This window comes from Tamandua tetradactyla, chromosome 15, assembly GCF_023851605.1.
Source record: "Tamandua tetradactyla isolate mTamTet1 chromosome 15, mTamTet1.pri, whole genome shotgun sequence".
Taxonomy (NCBI): Eukaryota; Metazoa; Chordata; class Mammalia; order Pilosa; family Myrmecophagidae; genus Tamandua; species Tamandua tetradactyla.
In genome coordinates this window covers 15289731-15305270 of record NC_135341.1, presented here as the reverse complement: position 1 = coordinate 15305270, position 15540 = coordinate 15289731, and the positions used below count along the sequence as shown (strand labels likewise).

The window sequence follows — 15540 nt, the reverse complement described above, 5'->3', positions numbered from 1 at the left end:
CATCATCTAAGAAAAAAAAAAAAAATAGGAGGGGGAGCCTTATTAGCTGCAGAAACACAAAATATTAAACTCTGATTCTAGTCAAGAGAGGCTGTCATCCCTAGAGCTGGCCAATTTAGCTCCATCTCACTCCATCCTCCAGTAATTTAAGCCTGATTTCCGATTTGCCAACTGCTTATCAAACACCAGCATCACAAGAAGCTTTCTCCACCCAGATGATCCCACTTTTTTTCCCTTCTGTGAGCTGTCAGAGCCCGCTCACCCTGGCGGTCGGCGTGACATCATCTCTAGCTCCCCTGCCGGAGTATGGAAGCCATCACTGTAACTGAGGAAACTAATGTTCAGAGGGGTTAAGTAAGCTACCTAAGACCACACAGCTAGTCTTGACTAGAACCTGGATTTGATCTAAATCCATTTTTTATTCCAGAGCCCAAACTTTTAATTCCTATGCTGCCAAGTGACAAGGACACTTGAAACTTGAAGTAAAGTCATCTCCATTCATTCTGGAACATTGGAATTGAGGTTCTCAAACTCAATTGCTTATATTGCAGGGTCCAGAGAGTCAATATAAAAGAGAAAGGTAGGTCTGGTAATGACATAGAGAAAGAAAAAGATCCCAAGGAGGAGAGCTGGCAGACTATTGCAAAGCAGAAATAAAAACCCAGTGTTGCCGAAAATGTGAAGGTTTATATGAAATCCTGTGATTTTCAAACAACTCAACCAATTCAAAAGACAATTTTTAAACATAATCTGAGCCAAACAAAACATGTCTGGGAGCCTAAATTGCCTGCAGATTGCGACTTTGAGACCTGTTTCACACAACACTTTGATCAAATTTTTGGTAAGGAATGATAGAGGGAGGAGGGCTGGGGACATAAATGAAATCAGAAAGAAAGATAGATGTTAAAGATTGAGATGGTATAATCCAGGTATGCCTAGAGTGTACAATAATAGTGAAATGTACAATGTACAAATTATAAAAATGTTTTTGCATGAGGAAGAACAAAGGAATGTCATTATTGCAGGGTGCTGAAAATAGATGGTAATTAATATTTTAAAATGTCACCTTATGTGTGAGACTAAAGCAAAAAATGTTTATTTGTTACAAAATTTATATTTTGACTAGTGCATTTCCTAATATAATTTATGTAGATAGTTTGATTGAACACCATAAGTACTTGGAATCTCAGTTAGGACATGAGATTTTGTTGGTTTGTCCAGAGTGATGCCCCGATGAATCCCAGAGTGATTCGATCAGTGAGTGGAAAAGTATTTACAAAGCCCCCTTTGGGGAATGGTGAGAACGGGGAGAAATTCAACTTCCCCAAGTTGAATTCTTGATATTCTCACCAGCAGTGTGGACAACCAAAGTTATAGGCTGAGCCCCCAGTCTTGGGGTTTGTTCATATGAAACTGAACACCACAAAGGATAGGTCAAGCCTACTTAAAATCTAGGCCTAAGAGTTACCCCCAAGAGAGCCTCTTTTGTTGCTCAGATATGGCCTCTCTCTCCAGCCAACACGACGAGCAGTCTTACCACCCTCCCCCTCTCTGTGTGGGACACTGACCCCCAGGGGTGTGGACCTTCCTGGCAACGTGAGACAGAGATCCTGGAATGAGCCAAGACTCAGCATCAAGGGACTGAGAAAAACCCTAGAATGAGCTGAGAATTAACATCAAGGGATTGAGAGAACCTTCTCAACCAAAAGGGGGAAGAGTGAAATGAGACTAAGTGTCAATGGCTGAGAGATTCCAAACAGAGTCGAGAGATTGTCCTGGAGGTTATTCTTACTCATTAAGTAGATATCACCTTGTTGTTCAAGATGTAGTGGAGAGGCTGGAGGGAACTGCCTGAAAACGTAGAGCTGTGTTCCAGTAGCCATGTTTCTTGATGATGATTGAACAATGATACAGCTTTCACAATGTGACTCTGTGATTGTGAAAACTTTGTGTCTGATGCTCCTTTTATCTACCATATCAACAGACAAGTAGAACATATGGAATAAAAATAAATAATAGGGGGAACAAATGTTAAAATACATTTAGTTTGAAATGCTAGTGATCAATGAAAGCGAGGGGTAAGGGGTATGGTATGTATAATCTCTTTTTTTTGCTATCATTTTATTTCTTTTTCTGTTGTCTTTTTATTTCTTTTTCTAAATCGATGCAAATGTTCTAAGAAATGATGAATATGCAACTATGTAATGATATTGAGAATTGCTGATTGTATATGTAGAATGGAATGATATGTTAATATTTTTGTTTGTTGTTAATTTTTTTAATTAATAAATTGAAAAAATTTAAAAAAACCTCAAGTAATTTAACAAGTACTCTTGCCCATTATGCAGGGTTTTGTGCTTCCCAGTATTGACCCTGGGTTTGTGTGTCACACTGAAAAAGGCTTGAGGAAAGATAGAAAATTCTTTCCTAAAGCAGAAAAGAAAAACCCATAAGCCAGAAAGTTTAAGTCATCTGTAAAATAAAGATGTGTGTATGTGTGTAAAAAAAAATTGGTAGGAATAAGGATATCAAATGACTGGCAAGAAATAATTGATAATATCCACATTTCACTGCAAATAATCTGAGCAACTCAAAAACTTGGACCCCTCGACTCCCCTGGGACACAGTCTCTTTCTTAACTCATGTCTTCTTATTGCAAAGTTTTCCTTGGTCAGGTAGAAAATGACCTTGCTGGACCTATTTATTATTTAACAGAACACAGTCTCAAAATCCCTGTCATAATCCGTAATAAAAAAGAGGGCAAAACTTAATCGGCTGTAAATGTAGAATAGTCAATATTCACCACAAAATGCTAATAATATTTTGAGAATGCCATTTCTCTTCCTGGCCTCTTGACCAGGTTGGTTAATGGACTGAGACTTGGGAAATAATGGAAATAATTTAGGCAGAGAACTTTCTAACTATGTGTCAACCTTAAATCTAATTGCACCAGTGCAGTTAACGCAGAACCAAGCCTGTGGCCCATTAAACAAGTTTGGCAAGGAGAGCTCCCCAGTCAGTGAGATGTTCGTAACTCTGATAGAAGGGGAATTTAATTTTCAATCACAAATGGCAAACAGCCACCATTTACACACTGCCAATATCACGTTTTCTTAAAAGAACATTACAGAATTGAAATATTATGCATAATAGGAATGTAGGACACTTGAATCATCCTGTGGTTTTTAAAGAATTCTCTAAAAATAATTCAATTCTACAAGTATTCATTTAGCACTTAGTTCCCTAACCTGAAAAATAATATATTATACATGCTATTCACTGGCCTGTGACCCTTAAAACTGATCAAGTGAAGCACAGGGATTATTTTCCAAAATATTTACCTTTAAATTTTATTCTTTCAGAGAAGAAATCTTGGACACAGCTTCTAGGATTGTAAGGTGGAAAGCCACTGTGGTGAAACTATCTATTAGTATCTTGTGACGATTGAGTGTGCACTCTCCCTTTAACTCTGCAGCCTCTCCCGTGGGCACATCCCAGGAAACTTCCTGAACAAGTCCATGATGGGACATTTGCACAGATCTGCATCAAAGCATTTTTGTTGCTGTTTTGTTTTCTTTGTTTTGGGACAGTGAGGAGCTGGCACAACCCCAGTGTCCAGTACTGGGGGATGAAAGAATTACCTGCGGTGGCGCTTCACTATGGATATAGTCAGTGGAAACTGGACTTTTAGTATACAATTCACCAGCAGGAACTTACTTGAGAAAACCTTTCCCACTTATATCCTGAAATGTTGAGATGACAGGCCCTGGGAAATTTCACTTTAAGAGGAGAAATATCCCATTACATTCAATGTTCACGTATTCATTTAGTTTTTAAAAAAAAATCTTATTGTGCCAGGCACTTTGCAAAATGAAAGTAAGACACCTGTGCCTCCCCAACCTTAGAAACCCTTGCCTTGGAAGAGAGACAGATGCAAATCATTTTCATACACAACAATAAAGGCTCCAAAAGGTGCTGGCTGGGCCAGAGCACGTGAGGAGAGAGAACATGCTGTCTGAATGCACCATAAAAGACAGCGAGCCAACCTCTCCTCACCAGCAGGGGCGGCCGGGGGAAGACTCTTTCACTTGGTCCTCTCTTCAAAAAGAGGGAGAAAGGGCTATTACGGTTCAGCAGAAAAGCCAGTCATTTGTGACCCAGCATCTGATTCCCACCTGTGATGAAGCAAACGTGAGTTAGAGACTGAATTTACTAGGCACCTGGTGTGAGGAGACGCTGCCACAAAAGCTTCATTAACGTTCTCCAGATCAGCACACTTCAGCTCCAACTTACACAACTGGCTCCACGTCTGCCTGTTGCTGACCACCCTTGCCTCTTCTCCCTTTTCCCAGCTGCCCCTGAGTATGCTCACCTTCATTAACACTTGAGTTCACTACCGGGAAGCTTCCTGCTCGACCATCACCTGCTACCCTCCAGGGAAACAGTTCTCTGATGATGCTCCAAGAGGCATCTGCTACCAGCAACTCTTACCAAGTTAGGATACTTGTTAAGGGCAGTTAGGGCAAGATGTAGCTGCAAGCATTCACCACAGTTCTTATTAACCTGTTTTCATTTTGCCATGAATGGCAGACTAGTGAAGTTTATGATCTTCTCAGAACTTCATCTCAGATGATAAAATAAAATTCAAAGAATTACAGAGGAAATCAGACGTACATTAATATTCTATCTGGGAATGAATCATGTTCCCCACAGAAAGCATTTTCGGATCCCAACCTCTGGCCCTGTGGGTGTGGGCCCATTTGTACATGGGATCTCTTGAAGATGTTACTTCAAGAGATGTTAAGGTGTAGCTTAACTGAATCAGATTGAGCTTTAATCCAAATTACTGGAGTCATTTATAGGCAGAATGAAATTCAAATGGAAAGAGAGAGAAGCCATGTGGAGCAGCCAGAAGCTGGAAGCCATCAAAAGCCAGAAGAGAAAGATGACACGTCCATGTGCACTGCCATGGGACAGAAAAGCCAAGGACCAAGGATCACTGGCAGTCAGCCCAGAGCGCATAGTCTTCCGAAAGAATGCATGGCCTTGCTGATGCTTCGAAATTGGATTTCTTCTAGCCTTAAAACCATGAGCCCATAAATTCCCACTGTTTAAGCCAATCCACTGTATGTTATTTGTTTTAGCAGCTGGGAAACTAAGACACACTGCAATTTAAGAATTCCAGCAATTTGTAAAAACTGCTTATGGCATACGTGTGTGTAGACAAATTGCTATTAGTAAAAGGAGGCTTTTAGCAGTCCCTGGACCATGTGATGGTCCTCACAAGGATGTTTCTTTTTACTCTGATTTAACCTGCTTCTTAACATATTCCTGAGGGGTTCCAGGCTAGCACACAATCTGGGATATTCACAGAGAGAAATTCTGACCTTGCACCATAGAAGGCTGAGCTACAAGTATATTTCTAACAACAAGCACCACTTTGCCTCCAGCCCACGCTGTACTCTGAGCAGGGCGAGGGGTCCTGCCTGGGGCCTGGGCACAGAGACAAGGCACCTGGTCACCTCAACCCTGGGCCATTAGAGCGAACTGGCACCTCAGGGCTACTAAAACTCACTAGCCATCAGTCCCTTACATCATATCAGCTCCTTACATCACACCCTCATTAAACCTCAAGGCCTGAAAGAGCCTTAGCCAAAGCTCATTGAGATGGAGATTCCCCAGTAAAAGTGAGAATGATACACATTTTACTGATGAGAATAAAACTCACAGTATATTTCCAATCAGGGGTTGCATTTTTGTACCCTTTGATAATGAAAATGCCTAAAGACAAAGCAGTAAAAGTAAATTAAAAGAGCTTCTATATCAATACGTATTTTCTCCATCAAAATTCTAGCAACACATGTTTGGAAAATGAGATGTATAAGGTGAGGGACCTGTTATTCCGTCTTCATCAATGCTCGGTACAAGGATGGACCCAACAAGTCCTGAGAATCTGCTCCTGGTGGACCAAGATCTGCACACTGTGAGCTGAGGAACACATCTCACGTCTGTTTGTACAGCTGTAGAAACTGAGGATGGGAGACTAAGTAACTTGCCATAGTCTATGCAACTAGTTATTACCCAAGTGGAGGAGAAAATCTTGGCTTTCTGGTTGGTTAGCTTTTTTCTTCTTGTTCAGAGCGACAAAGACAGGATCCGTTTAAAATATTCTTCTCTATAGAGTTGTATTGCTTACATTATTTTTACCTTTAACTCACTAATTCAGACTCATTAATACAGGAATACCAGTCTGAATTATTAAAATGTCTAAGTCATTTAACAACAAATATGATTTTATTATTCCCAAGTACTCTTGGCATCTTTACCTAGGTAGCAAGAGAACTTAAAAAGTACTGATTGTTTTTAACCAACTAAAAATGCATTAAGAGCCTCATTTACAAAAATTAACCCAAAATGGATCACAGACTGAAATGTAAACACTACTCAACAACAAAAAGAAATGAACTTTTTTTTTTTGCATGGGCAGGCACTGGGAATTGAACCCAGGTCTCTGGCATGGCAGGCAAGAACTCTGCCTGCTGAGCCACCGTGGCCCACCCAAGAAATGAACTTTTGATACATACAACAACATGCATGAGCCATAAAATAATCATGGGCCATGAAAGAAATCAGGCAAAAAAGAGTATGTTCTGCAGGATGCCGTTAAATACAATATCAGAAAATGCAAATCAACATACAGTGGTACAAAGGTTGGAGGTTGCCTGGGGAGGGCTGAGAGAGACAGATGACAAAGGGGTACAAAGAAACTTTTGGGAAAACAGACATAATTGTTACTTCGGTCATGGAGGTGGTTTCATGGCATATACATAAGCTAAAATTTATCAAACTGTACACTTCTATAATATGTGCATTTTTCTGTATGTCAATTATCACTCAATAAATATGGGTAAAACTAAGGTTTAAAAAAATGTATGAACCTTCACAACACAAGCAGTGAACCTAAGTTCAACCAGGGACTACAGTTCATAGTTCAATTATAAAAATGTGCTTTTATCACTTGTAAAAAATGCATACCACACCGATGTCAGGTATAGATGGGCAAATTTTTCAGATAACTAATTTTAAAAATAAAATAAATTCACTAACTGCCACATCCAATACCAAGTCCTTTATATGAGTTGTCTCATTTAAACTTCAAAAATAACAAGATAAATAAAACACCTGGAGATAATGGATGCTTTTAAACCCATTTCAACAGAAAAAAGAAAAAGAAAAGAAAACTGAGGCTCAGGGAGATTAGGTTTCTTTGCCCAAAGTCACATAGCTAGGACTTTATAGAGGAAACGCACAAGCATTTTGATTTCAAGTTAAATAAATGCTTCCAAGACATTTGGCAATTTTTAAGATAATTTTAACAGCTTCCAGACAACTATGTTTACACTGTTTGTTTGCTTACCAAATCTCTTTTCATAGACTGTGCACAGGAAAATGTCAGCCCCATCATTTCAGGATCATCACAAAACTAAAACTAAAGCATTCAAATTAAAGATACAGTGACTTGGAGAAACAACTCAGGTTCTGAATGAGTCACGCACCTCAGAGTGGCAAGGTAAGCACATAAGGAAACAAAGTCAAGAACAGACTATAGAGGGTAGAAGAAAGAAGCTAATACCCTTCTTGCTTCCTCTGGGAGAGATCAAGCTATGTAATATTTCTTCAAGAGAATATACAAAACACCCATCTACCCCCTTCCAGAAACATATTAAGCAAAGAAAATGTTGGTTTACTCACCCTATAGTCTTCAGAATTTCTAGATGATGTCTTTAAAGCACACTAACTGGAAAGGTAATAAATGTTGAACATTGTTCTCTCCCTTCTACATAGGAATTTTTTTTCTAATCAGATACGATTGGCCCAGACAACACATTTAATATCGCCAGTTAGAATTCATCGCCCTTCCCTGGTTGGATCTTCTTTGGAAGCCTGTGAGGTGACCACAGAACACTTGGAGGGGTTTAAGCTCACCCTGAGAGTTCATGTATCCAGCTCAAATCCAACTGAGCTTAAAAAGCTCCTCTGGAAAGAAATGCCTCCTCCCATCCCTTGCATCTGCTTTACAGATAACAAAGTCTGTAACCATGTTTGATTTGGGAGAAGAATACACTCACCTGGAGTTTGAAATCCTTCATTCATGGCCAAGTTCAAATCGTTCTCATCTTCCCCACCCCTAGATTGCTTTCCAGCCCTGTAGCTGGCATCTCTGCCCATCAGTGATCAGTCACAGAAAAATTACCTGATACTAACAAACACAGTGGACGCTCCATTCATAATGCTAAAATTATTTCATGAGCATCTTACTTTTTCCTTAAACAACATTCTCTGATATTTTCCTCTCTGGCTCCTGGACCCTATTACCCATCTCCATACCAGGTGAAAAAAGAGAGGAATGCAGAGCCCAGTTGGAGACCCCCCCACTTCAGGATCCCCAGCCCCCAGCCCTGTTTAAATTGTTTATAGTTCTTCACTGACTTCAGACATTTGCCAAAGCATAAGCATTGGTGCCACAGGGCATTAGGAGTTAAACTGTGTTCAGTTATTGCTCACACAGTGTGCGCAATCAATTAATCCCTTTTAATGGGTTTTTAAATGTCTCTTCGGTAATATTATTTGAAGCATGCTATTCTGAGACCACCATATGGGCCAAAGTATATTTAAGGCTTCCAAGCAACACCTAGTAAAACACAAAGCCTCCTGCTTTGTTATTCCTCTCTGCCCCATCTCTACTCCGCCTGTTCTTTTATCACCAGTGATTTTATTTTCCTTATATGGGAAAAAAAAAAGAAGATTCCAATTTCCTTGTATAGCCCTGCAATACAGACGAGATATTGAACCACAGCTTTTTAAACCCCAACTTGCAGGCTTTGTTTAGATGGGTTTAAGTGTATGGCTTGAAAGAAGAATGAGGAACTTTCTTCTCAAGGGTAAGGAGAAGCTTTTTCTTAACTACCCAGAGAACTCTTCAAAGGCTATTGCCTGCTTTTCCTCAAAGACTCATAGAGGATGGAGGAAAAAGCCTGCTCTGCCAAGCAAGATTGCTCACAAACTCATTTGAGGAACTGAAATTCTTTACTCCTCTGTCAGTGAAACAACCCTTCCTTCCCCTGAAAAAGGATTAAAGCATACTCATTCGTTAGATATTTCGCAAAGCTGACCTTGCCAACAGCATTGGGACTTGAACTTGCGGCCAAGAAGATGAGAAGTCTCATAATCTGTTCCTTTCCTTTCTTATTGAAGGCCAAGATTATGATGAGCCCATCAAAATGGCACTGGAGGAAAATAAAGTAGGGTATAAGGGCGGTCAATGGAATACCTCACGCCCTAGAGGCATTTAGCACCCAGGAATGGCCAAGCCTGAAGAAAATGAGTAAGGATTTCCACTGGCCTCCTGGAGAGGTGGAAGTGGACGTCACGTTGAATGACCAGAAACAAAACTTTCCTCTGGCTACCATGACATGTGTAAGACTGAAATGGAAACTTATCACCACTCAGTTCAAACTGTAGCTTGACAAGAGCTGGAGTCAAGCTTCTGACGTTTTTTGTTCTGAATCAGTGACTCTCAAGTTTGGCGCCAGCTCCAGTCACCAGTGTAGATGTTAAATAATACAGATGCCTGGGCTCCAACTTGCAAGATTGGATGGAATATCCCTGTGATGGAGCCTCTGTGTTTCTTAATGCACAAGCTCCCCAGAGAGGGAATCAAGAAAGCAGGATAATATAGATGTCCTTTTCAGTCACTATCAAAACACAGGCTTCTCAAACTATTCGGTAATCCTTTAAGACCCCTTATTCTCTAAACATAATAGGTACCATTTCCTGAGTGTTTGATACGTGCTACTCACTTAACCTACTTTTTCTTAGTCATCCCAATAATCCCATAAGGTAGGCACATATAGCCTTCCATTTTTATAGAGGATGAAGCAAGTTATGCCGCATCTTAACTGAAGTAGCACCTTCAAGGCATCCTATTCACAAATGGGTCAACAGTCACAGGCCCGGGGGTTGGGACCTGAACATGCTTTTTATGGGTGACATGATTCAACCCCCAACAGAATTTTAATATATATCTGATTTTCTCTGTAATTCTATAATTTTTTATTTTAAGCATTTATGGCATTCTGTGAAGAAGTTTGTAGGCTTCACTAGGCTGCCAAAAGGAGTTGTGGCAAAAAAAAAAAAAAAAAAATTTAATAAGAACTAGGAAATGTAAGCATCTTCCCCACTTTTTATGACCTGGAGATCACAAATCCCACTTACCTGACATTTACCCTAAATTTAGAACAAAACATTTTCGAGGAGGTGGGGAATACCTAAATAATACACCAAATAACACGATAAGACTAAGCAAAATAAAATATTGATCCTTATGACTGACCCATGAAAATACAAATAACCTATAATTCTAATTTCTCAGAGAGCAATGTTAAGACTCGACTTATTATCTTTTGCTTTTTAATACGGAAGCCTCTAGCCGTACGTGGATTCTGAGCACGTGAAATGTGGCTAGTGCCACATGTTAAGATAATAATACTTCAGATATAGTGGGTTAAGTAAAATATATTATTAAAATTAATTTCACCTTTCTCTTTTTACAGTTTTAATGTGGCTACAGGACATTTAAAATTACGTATGTGGCTCACATTATATTTCTACCAAATAGCGCAGCATTAGACTGGAGTCCTGCTTCTTGCTATTTAGCTATTCTAAACCTTGCTCTCCCTCTAGTGGTAGAAAATAGCCACTGCAGGCAAATCATTTTTCAAAAAGCATCTTTTCCTAGGAACGAAGAGAGCCCCTATCAACCAAATAAGATATTTGTCCAAAAAGTTTACATACTTATCTGCACTTAGGCATCCAGTTAAAATTATGCCTGTCACTGCTGTATGTAGATAGAGGCTAGAAAAAGAGATAATTTATTCAAAATATCAAAACCATCTGCATAAGTACAATTCATTTTAGCCCACAAAACAAATTAGCAGCTTACACACACAGCTTTATTATTTATAGACTCTTCACAAATAGTACATCACATTTAAGTCTCACAATAAACTCTTGCAGTAGAAGTTATGTTCCCACCTGACTGTGATCTTGGAAAGAAATAGGTTTTTTATGGACAACTAGTTCTGAAAATAATCCATCAAAACAAAGGGATCTGCAGGAGTCCTACAAAAATTCCCGTCATTATAGGGGAGAGAAATATGGGCACAATTTTTGATGCAGTACTACTCTTCAAAGAATTTATTCTAAGTTAAAATAACAAATGGCACCAAGATACACAATTGCATGCATATTTTGCATTTTTATAACAGAGAAAACTGAAAACCTAAATTTTAATAAATTTAAACAGTATAGATCCTTTATGAAATGGAATACATTCAAAAGGAAAGGGCAGATTGCAATACATTTATTGAGCATTTACTGTGTAAACACAGTTTTTCTGCCCTTTGTGGATGTAACTAAATGACTCCTCACTACAACCCCATGAAGATTACTTTTACTATCTTTATTGTACCCATTTCACATAAAAGACTGAGTGTCCAAAAGGTTTTGTAATTTACCCAAATTACATGACCATAAAGTGCAGAGCTGGGATTTGAACCTATGACCTCTGGATCCAGAACCCATCCTCTCAAGTGCTTTGCCACTCTACTCTACCCTACCCCACATCCCCAGGGAACGTCACCACTGGAGATTCGAGGGGCAAGGAAAACCAAAGAAATATGAAGAACATGCTGCTTCCTGTGCCACGAGTTATAAAATCCTTGATCTGTGTCTTCTGGCAGCATATGTGTAACTGTGACAGGCTAACTTGTTAGCATACAAGATATAAAATCTCAGACCTTCACAATCTTAACACCTCCCAAGATCCCACACGTCAGGCAGCTACTCAATAGCAGATTTGGCTCAAGACACCCAAGTAAAAGGCCTCTGGGCACCTCCTGGGTCACTCTATCCCCAGCTTGTTGAAGCCATTTATTAGAAAGCCCTTCTTCCCCTTCTTTCTGAAGGGTGAACTGAAACATCAGTCTTCATCAAGCTATGCTCTTGATTCTTGTCGGCTTAGAACAATGGAAAACAAGACTTTTTCTCTCGTACACAATAAATCTTCAAACTCTTAAGCATTGGTGACATCCCCTACACACACCCACAATCATCACTAACTCCTTGAATGTCAGTTTCCAGACTCCTTATCATTTTGGATGTCTCTGAGTGATTACTCGCTGCTAATCGCTTCACCTACTTTTTCCTAGTCATCCCAATTGTCCCATTAGGTAGACATGCACAGCATCCCATTTTTACAGCTGAGGAAGCTGTTTTAGAGAAGTAGCCTAGCTGAGGCCACACAGCCAGGATGTGGCAGAATCAAGATTACGTTTGACTCTGGACCCCAAAACTAGATATTTCCTCTGCTGCCTCACTTCCAGGTAGACTTGGGTTTTTTCAGGGCCCTTGTGATGATGTATGTCCCTACACCTGTGCACAGAACATTAAATAGTAGCCAACCACCACAGCATTTAGTGGAGTTAAAATGCCTTCCAATCAGGGCATATTTTAAGATCTCTGGGTAGGTGGAATGATTAGAATATACTTGTTAATTAGTAGCATCGAAGTTCCCAGCTATCTGAGCTGCAAAAGAAAAATAGCTACGATTTGTCTTTAAAGGGGCATATTTAATTTTTTTAAATGTCCTAATACTCCCAGGGTGAATCTTAAGGATATAAGGTGCTGTATGTCCCCATTTCATCACTTTGACACCAGGTGAAACTTTAACAAAGATCCTGAAATAATTAACTCCACATGACGCAAAATGTGGTCCAGCCTAGAAATCTTGCCACTGCATGATGTCAGCACCCTCTTGTGGAGTAAACGATACTACTTACAGACAAAAAAAAAAAACAGCATTAGTGGGCCTCTCACACCTTGACACCAGGTGTCCTCGCGAACTCCCAAGCCCTGTCTGTGATCAGTAGCCTGTATACCGTGCAAGCAATCATGGCGAGAATCTGAGTTAATTCCAGCATACAAGCTGAGCAGATCGCAACAGTTACAATTGCTGCTGGAACAGCTGCAATTGCTCATCTAGCTTCCAAAAGATTTTATGTAAAAGATCATCACAACTACATTATAACAAACCTTCACATCCAAAAAGGCAACCCCAAGGTAGCACATGTTCCTGACATGGAGGATTTGGGAGCTAAAGCTGTGTACTGCCGTTGTTGGGGGTCCAAAAAAGTTCCATGGTGTGACAGGTCTCACGCAAAACACAAGGAGGAAACTGCAGACAATGTGGGACCTCTGACCATTAAGAAAAAAGAAACTCAAATGGACAGTTTTGATGCTGCAAACTAACTTGTCAAAATGTTACCTGATAGTTTAATTAGAATGAATATTTTCTGAGGGATTCACATCCCCTAGATTCTACATGTGACATATTGCAAACTATAGCTTTCACATTTGTGGCATTTGCCTTACTCGTTGGAACATCGTGGTGCACATTTGCTTAAACAAAAAACAAAAAAAAAAAGGAAAAAACAACCTCATGGCCTATGAGTTATTTTGGTCTTGTAAGAAACCATTCCTTTAAATTTAAAATAATGATTTTAGAACATAGTTGTATGTTGAAGTTAAATTATTCTCAAAATCGTGTATATAGAGATTGCACTTGTACGTTTCAAAGAAAAATGATCACCTCTTCATTTTACTTAATTAACCTAGAAAGTGAATTGGTTGTGATTAAACTATATTAATTTCTTAATATAATCTAGGAAAATCTTCTGACCTTGATTTTCTTTGACAGTAATGTCACGGAGAAAATGTGGCTTCCATGTTTTCAGTTTTTAATCAAAACAAACTATGAATTTCATTCTGTTTAATTATGGGTGGGCCAGATCAATAATGAAGAGTGTTAAGTTCTTTGTATTCCTCCTCATGAATATTTCATTGATCCATTAAAGGAACAATAGTGCTTTATTTTTTGCAGTCTTCAATTTGAGAAAGGAGGCAGACTGTTTTAATAAAGGAGATTCATACCATTAAAAAAAAAAAAAGGAACCAATACTGGAAATTTAGATCAAAATGATATTAGATTTAAAGTCATTGTGAAGACTCCTAATATGTAACGTTCTGAAATTCTAGCCCAGGGAGCCACAAGCACTTGAACTGGGGACATTGAAAGAATTGGTGGAGGGTATAATGTCAAGTCCCCTGAATGCAGAGCCACACATCCATGACAGAAATGGCTGTCAAAGCCTAGACGAAAGGTATTGGGAGATTTTTTTTCTCATTTTGGCTAATCCAAAACATAGGTAATACTAGTAGAAAAACTACTTTGAAGAGAAAATTATGAATTCCATCTGCTTCTAAATTGTATGATCTTTTTCTTAAAACAAGAATTTGAAGATGTGTTTATGTAACACTCTTCAAAGAATGAGAACAGAAACCTTGCATTCATTGCTGTTTCAGAAAAAAAGAAAATATCAAAACTGAAAACAATTAGAAATAAGAAATGAATTAAAACAGGAGTTAAATATATTTTTATAGAGAGATTTTTGGGCTTTATACATCAGAAGGAGAAGGTGACAATGCATACAAACTATATTTTTAAGTAAAACAGATTATTTGAAATTTGTACAGTATTCAAACAGGTAAATATGCCCATTATTTCTTTTAATATAATTGAATCCTCAGTCGTAGTCAAACACAAGTTTCCCACTGCAAAAGTCCAGCTACCTTGGAACTGTCAAAAATCCATGAAACTAGATATTAACATTCTTATGTTACACATAATCACTAATAGTTTAAAAATAAAAAGTTGTGTATTACAGTAGATAAAGTTGAAACCAAACTTGTGTACACTTGTTTCAAGTAGCCTTTGTGACTTATATTTGGACATGACTTTAAGGCACATCAGTTCCAAATCTAATGTTCTGCAAATCCCAATTCTACCTGTCGGATTCTTAGGGTGGGTTTTCTCCACGCTCGCCCCACCACTACCCCTTTTTTTTTTTTAAGAATTATAAATGGATCAACAAAACAACATCATGCTTTTAAAGGTAATCAAAAAAAATAAAAAGACTTTCATAAACTACTTTCCAAAGTTTCTGATAAAGGGACATTCCTTAAGTTGGCAAAGTGAACTATTCTTAATTTTGAATTTGGAACTATATTGTTAATCATATGTTTTTGTAGTTACTGAAAGAAGAAAACAGTTTCAATTCTCAAAACCATACTTTTCAAAGATTAAGGATTGCATGTGTTTGTGCATGCATGTGTATGGTGAAATTAAAAATGATCACCTTACTCTGATATTCAGATCTACTTTAACACTTTTTTTATTAGAGAAGCTGTAGGTTTGCAGAAAAAGCATGCATAAAATATAGAGTTCCCATATACCACCTTATTATTAACACCTTTCATTAGAGTAGTACATTTGTTACAATTCATGTAAGAACATTTTTGTAATGGAACTATTAACTACAGTCCATCATTTACAGCAAGGGTTCTAATTTAGCATCTTGATAG

At 38.6% G+C, this 15540-nt stretch overlaps 1 protein-coding gene and 2 pseudogenes across 1 annotated transcript in view; 1 reads left to right on the top strand and 2 right to left on the bottom strand.

Annotated features, from left to right (window-relative positions):
- Positions 1-13013, bottom strand: part of LOC143657715 (trafficking protein particle complex subunit 13 pseudogene) — a 94112-nt pseudogene extending 81099 nt beyond the window's left edge.
- Positions 1-15540, bottom strand: part of TAFA4 (TAFA chemokine like family member 4) — a 265526-nt gene that overhangs the window by 167195 nt on the left and 82791 nt on the right. The window lies entirely within an intron of this gene.
- LOC143657714 (CDGSH iron-sulfur domain-containing protein 1 pseudogene) lies at positions 13027-13368 on the top strand (annotated as a pseudogene).